Source organism: Oryctolagus cuniculus, chromosome 11 (assembly GCF_051225735.1).
Source record: "Oryctolagus cuniculus isolate XC-2025 breed Fujian yellow rabbit chromosome 11, ASM5122573v1, whole genome shotgun sequence".
Taxonomy (NCBI): domain Eukaryota; kingdom Metazoa; phylum Chordata; class Mammalia; order Lagomorpha; family Leporidae; genus Oryctolagus; species Oryctolagus cuniculus.
The window spans coordinates 12,071,379-12,076,646 of record NC_142877.1 but is presented as its reverse complement, the minus strand read 5'-3'; the positions used below and the strand labels follow the sequence as shown (position 1 = coordinate 12,076,646).

Here is a 5,268-nt window from a genome sequence, read left to right as displayed (position 1 = left end):
TGGATGCACACGCATGCTCTGAAACTAAAATCGCACAACCAGCAGCCCCTTCACCGTGGTGAGTGACGCCTTCTGGTGTTTTCCGCTCAGTCCCTTACTTGCTGTTGTAAATCGCAGACTGCACCCCAGCAGGGCCCTGCTCCCCGCATCTCCCCTGCAGCCGTAGCCACAGCTGCCGCCGGCATGCGTGTGTGTGTGCGTGCACTCCTGTGAGCGCTGGACTCTCACCTGGGGCGGTCACCTGGTCGGCTGATGCCACAGCTTCTCCTCTCCTCCACCGCTTGCCTGCTCCCCAGGGGTCATTTTCAAAACAACGTATTTTCATGAAGGCAAGCAAAATTGTCAGGTGCTCCCTGGCTTTTCATTCTTCCACCTGGTCCAGGGGGAGGCCATGCCAGTACGAACAGGTGGGAAGGGGGAGTTGCCACAGGAGGGAAGCAGGAGAAGAGGAGCACGGACTTCCGCCTGGGTTTGCTTCTGCAGGAAGCCAGCGGCGCCCACTCTGTGCCGTCCACGGCCATATCCAGGTGTGGAATGGGACGTTCCCTGTACCTGTCGCTCAGAGCCTGCCTCGGTGGCTCTGCCCATGCAGTGGGGCTGCCCTGTGCCCCGTGGGAAGTTTAGCAGCCCCCCTTGGTTGCTGCCCACCAGATGCCAGGGGCACCCGCACCTCTGCATTTGTGGTCAGGTGTCCCTGGGGGGCCCAGTCCCCTGGGAGGGGCTGCGGCTCTCAAGGTCAGACCCAGCCTGCGTCTGCAATTCCCTGCGGGTCCCGGCGATCAATCATGCGTGAGATGGAGCTGCCGCAGGTCGATTGCGTCCTCAGGCAGCCACACCGGCGTGAAATTGTCTGACACCTGTGATTTACCACCTTGGTTATGCGGGGGATGAAACCTGGAATCCGGCACCCGGCAGGCTCAGGCTGGTTCAGGCCAGTTCTTTGCAGACTCAACGTGACTGTGCAGGCAGCTCTGAGCTTCCTGGGAGTCATTAAAGACCCGGATGCCATGGGACGGATTCTGTCCCCATTAACAGATTCTGGAAAGTTCCATGCACAACCCTGGGCTATGACGCTCTGATGACAATGCCCACTCGCTGCCACTCAGGGCCCCCACCCTTTCTCTCAGCATCAATGTCAGGACACTGTCCCCAGCCACCGGGGACCACAGATGCTGCTGAGACAGTGGACCGGCCAGGCAGAATCGGGATGGGTGCTAAGCTCGCTCGAGAACTCCCGCCCCAGAGGGAACCATGCAGCCTTGCAGCCAACGCCGCCTGGCCACACTGGCAGGGGCGGGGGCAGGCTGTACAGAGCAAGGGCTGGCCTCCCCGTGGGCAGAGACGGGGGACTAAGGGCCGTAGGCTCAGGAGTGACGCAGTCCACGCAGACAGGAAGCTCCGGGGATCTGCCTGGGGAGCTGAGCTCTTCCTAGTCAGAAATGCACCTGTGCCAGGAGCCAAACTCGGACACACCTCTGGGCTTCGCTACAGTCCACGCAGGCCCCCGGCGCCCGTCACTGCAGACGGCCACCGGACAGACCCTGGAGGAAGAGGACAGGTGAGTAGCCAGGGACACAGCTGCCTGCCAACCCCCTAACCCCCGTGCTGGTCCAGCACATGGGGGAGGGGCTTGGGGAGGTGTGGCCTTTTCCGGGACCCCCAGATAAAGGGACCTGAGGTCCTAGCTCCTGCCGCCCACTTGATGACCTGTGCCAGGTACTTGATAAACATCAGCCCCTTCAGTCCTGACCACCACAACCAGGTGGGTTATACCATTTCCCAGGTGAGGGAACTGACAGGGGGCGAGACAGGCCGATGGGACACAGACCCTGGACTGTGCGACGCCAACACGCCCGACTTCCGTGTCGTTGTCATTGTCACTGGACAGCATCATGTCCACTTTCTGCTTTTCCTGCCCTTCTCTCACGGAGCAGCTGATGAGCCTCTTCCTGGTGACAAGAAAGCTGCTTAGGGCCGGCGCCGTGGCTCACTAGGCTAATCCTCCTCCTGTGGCACCGGCACCCTGGGTTCTAGTCCCGGTTGGGGCGCCAGATTCTGTCCTGGTTGCCCCTCTTCCAGGCCAGCTCTCTGCTGTGGCCCGGGAGGGCAGTGGAGGATGGCCCAAGTGCTTGGGCACTGCACCCCATGGGAGACCAGGAGAAGCACCTGGCTCCTGGCTTCAGATCAGCGCGGTGCACCGGCCACAACGGCCATTGGAGGGTGAACCAACGGCAAAGGAAGACCTTTCTCTCTGTCTCTCTCACTGCCCACTCTGCCTGTCAAAAAATAAATTAATTAATTAAAAAAAAAAGCAGCTTGGTGGTCTGTGTCCTCGTGGCGTCCCAGCACCCTTGCCCCCGGCATCCAGCTGTGTCTGTGGGTGGCTGCACTCACCGAGGTGTTGGGTACAAGCAAGCATCTGCCTCCCTGTCACTGCGCACCTGTGGGACAGGAAGGAGGGGAGATGGGCGCAGGCTCTGGGGTCACAGAGAGAGGAGGCGCTGGCTGGGCTGCACTGCTGTGTCCCCTCCCCACCAGGACATCCAAAACATCATACCCATTGAACAGAAGGGCAAAGTGAGGCTCGGAGGTTCTGCAGCCAGCCCGTGTTGCTCAGCTACAGCATTTCTACAGGGAGGGTGCGCTCAGCACCAGAGCCCTGAGAAACCTCGCAGCAGCGCCACACTTGGGTCAGGATCCTCCTCTTCCTCACTACCGGTCGAAATGATTATAGGAGATTCAAGACTCTGCGCCCCGGTTGTCCACGGCAGCATTAGATACAGCAGCCCTACAGGAGGGGAGATGAGGAGAGAGGGAGGGGAGGGGGGAGGGAGGGGGGAGGGGAGAGGGGGAGCAAGAGAGAGAGCGAGGGAGGGAGAGAGGGAAGGAGGGAGAGGGAGGAAGGGAGGGTGCGAGGGAGAGGGAGGGAGGGGGGAGGGGAGAGGGGGAGCAAGAGAGAGAGGGAGGGAGAGAGAGAGGGAAGGAGAGAGAGAGGGAAGGAGGGAGAGGGAGGGAGGGAGGGTGGGAGAGAGAGGGAGGGAGGGAGGGTGGGAGAGAAAGCCTTGTGCGGCAGGAGAGGCAGGCTGTGTGGGTTACACTTCGCTGCTTCGTGGGGTAAGAAGGGTCTGACGTCATGGGGTGGAGATCAGGGTGGGGTCTGCAGATCGCACTGCCCCGGGTACAAACCCAGTGCACCGCGCTTGTCCAGGAAGACTGCTGGGGTCGGATTTTTATTATTTCTCTACCTAAAGGAATATTTTATAAGCTTCTCATTGCCTTTGAAATCAGAAAATAACAGCCCTGTTGAAAGTGGCGACATAATGAGGACGGATCGCGAGGAGGCGCGGCGGCTTCAGAGGGGAGCGTCTGGGCCCAGGCTCTGCCTCCCTTCCTGGGCAGCCCCGGGCAGGGCCCCTGTCCTCCCTGTCCTGGTGGCGCCAGGGACACAGTCGGGCCGGTGAATAATTGATGACACAGAGACCCCGGGAGGAGCCCCCTCGCTGGGCAGGGCCGCTGACCCCTCAAGGCCACCTCCTAAGTGCATCTCACTGGTTTTCAATTCTTTCCCCACTTAAATGGACGACGGGGAGAGGCAGGAGTGAGGCCACTGCTTGGAGGAAATTCTCTGAGCGCCTGTGGGGTGGCCCTGGGGCCCCTGTGGCAGCCGGGAGTCCCCACTCCTGCCCAGCGCTGCTCTGGGCCCTGGGAGGGGGCAGGGAGCAAAGCGACGTCCCCGCTGTCACCGACGTTGCTTTCCAGTGTGCGGTTAAGGGCCCCTAAGCCCACACTCGAGGGCGGCTGGGAGGTGAGGGCTGAGGAAGGCAGGGGTGGAGGGCGGGGCACAGAGGGCAGGGCAGGTGCCATGGCCCGGGCAGGAGAGAGCTGGCGGGGAGACAGGTGTGGGGGGAGCGCGAGAGGCAGTGAGGTGAGAGGAGAGAGGTGCAGCGAAGGGGCTGTCCTGTGTGCCCACGCCGCGGGGTTCCCGTGTTCAGTGGGGCCGGCCTGGTGAGAGCCCCGTGGCCTGGACTCCAGCACCGCAGTTTCCTGGGGCCTTGGAGAACCTTGGGATCAGCTGGGCCAGGGCATCAGAGCCGAACCAGCCGTCCCGAGCCTGTGCCCGGCAGCGTCGGAGGAGCCGGCATAGGGCAGGGCCAGGGTTTGGTTGGAAACAGGTGGGGCTGAAGGCTGCCTCCGAAGAGGCTGCGTGGGGCTTCCAGGGCTGGGATGCGTTAGCCAGAGAGTGGCCGCAGGGCAGGCGGAAGCGGTGGAAGCCCAAGTCCCCAGGAGTCTCCCGCAGGGCGCCTTCCGGAGGACTCCTGGGGGCGTGGGAGCCCCGCGGGAGGAAGGGGTGGGGGTGGGACTCCCCCGCTGAAGCAGCCGCAGCCTCGGCCTGGTTGGAGCTGGACGTGAGCTGCGGAGAGGACTTCGCGGCACCAGCGCCCTGCGCCTCCCTCCGCGTGGCGAGGGAGCGTCCTCTCCGCCTGCTGTGTGCCCCTGTTCCCCAGCTCCTCACCAGGGAAGCAGGGGCCGGCTCTGTCCTGTGGCAGGGCTGGGCTGTCCGGACGGCAGGTAACTGAATGGATGGCTGGAGGTGGTCCGGTCCGTGCTGCCAGGGTGGGCACAGCGACTTGGTAGAAGAGCACCCTGGTTAGCTTCTAGTTACTGGGAGGCGTACCTATCTTCTACCTGCCTTGGGAAGCCAGTTTTGTAATTATCTCAAGATGGTATCCACCTGCCTAGGTGCAGGTGGGAGGAGAGCAGGTTCTGCAGGTTGGTTAAGGCACGGATGCAGCATTGAGCTCATTTTGGGCCCCCCTTCCTCTCTCTCGTTCCCTCTCTCCCATCCTCTCTCCCCCTCCCCCCTTCTCCTTCTCCCTCTCCCCCAGTTCTGTCACTCCCTCCCCCTCAGTTCTGCCACTCCCTCCTGCCTTCCTTCCTTCTCCCATTTCCCTGTAGTTAATTGTCCGCTCGCACTTGCTTATAAGAAAAGCGAGAAAGCCCACGGGCCGTTCACTCATTCTCCCGCAGTGGCGCCACCTTGCCTAATACCACTAAGACATCCCAGCCCGGAGCCCAGCCGATGAATCCGTCTATCTGCGTCAGGTCTCGTGGGTCTTACGAGCAGGCGTGTGTGCGCATTCATTTCCGTGACACTGTGTTTCGTGTGTCACCTGCTGCCATCCCAGCCACCCCCCCCCCCGCCTCCCCCGTCCCTGTCATGGGTGTGGAGGGGCTTGTCCTCCCAGAACTCTGGCCCATGTTCAGCCT

At 62.1% G+C, this 5,268-nt stretch overlaps 1 long non-coding RNA gene across 2 annotated transcripts; it reads right to left on the bottom strand.

Annotated features, from left to right (window-relative positions):
• Positions 1–200: 200 nt before the first annotated feature.
• On the bottom strand, positions 201–4,750 carry LOC127490938 (uncharacterized). 2 transcript variants are annotated; one of them, XR_016217091.1, is made up of 5 exons: positions 4,514–4,750; positions 2,558–2,788; positions 2,395–2,441; positions 1,829–1,949; positions 201–1,541 (listed from the first exon to the last, which is right to left on the bottom strand). It is a non-coding gene; the product is annotated as an uncharacterized LOC127490938 (long non-coding RNA). The 2 variants fall into 2 exon arrangements; XR_016217092.1 differs by lacking the exon at positions 2,558–2,788 and having other exon boundaries at positions 4,514–4,748.
• Positions 4,751–5,268: the final 518 nt, after the last annotated feature.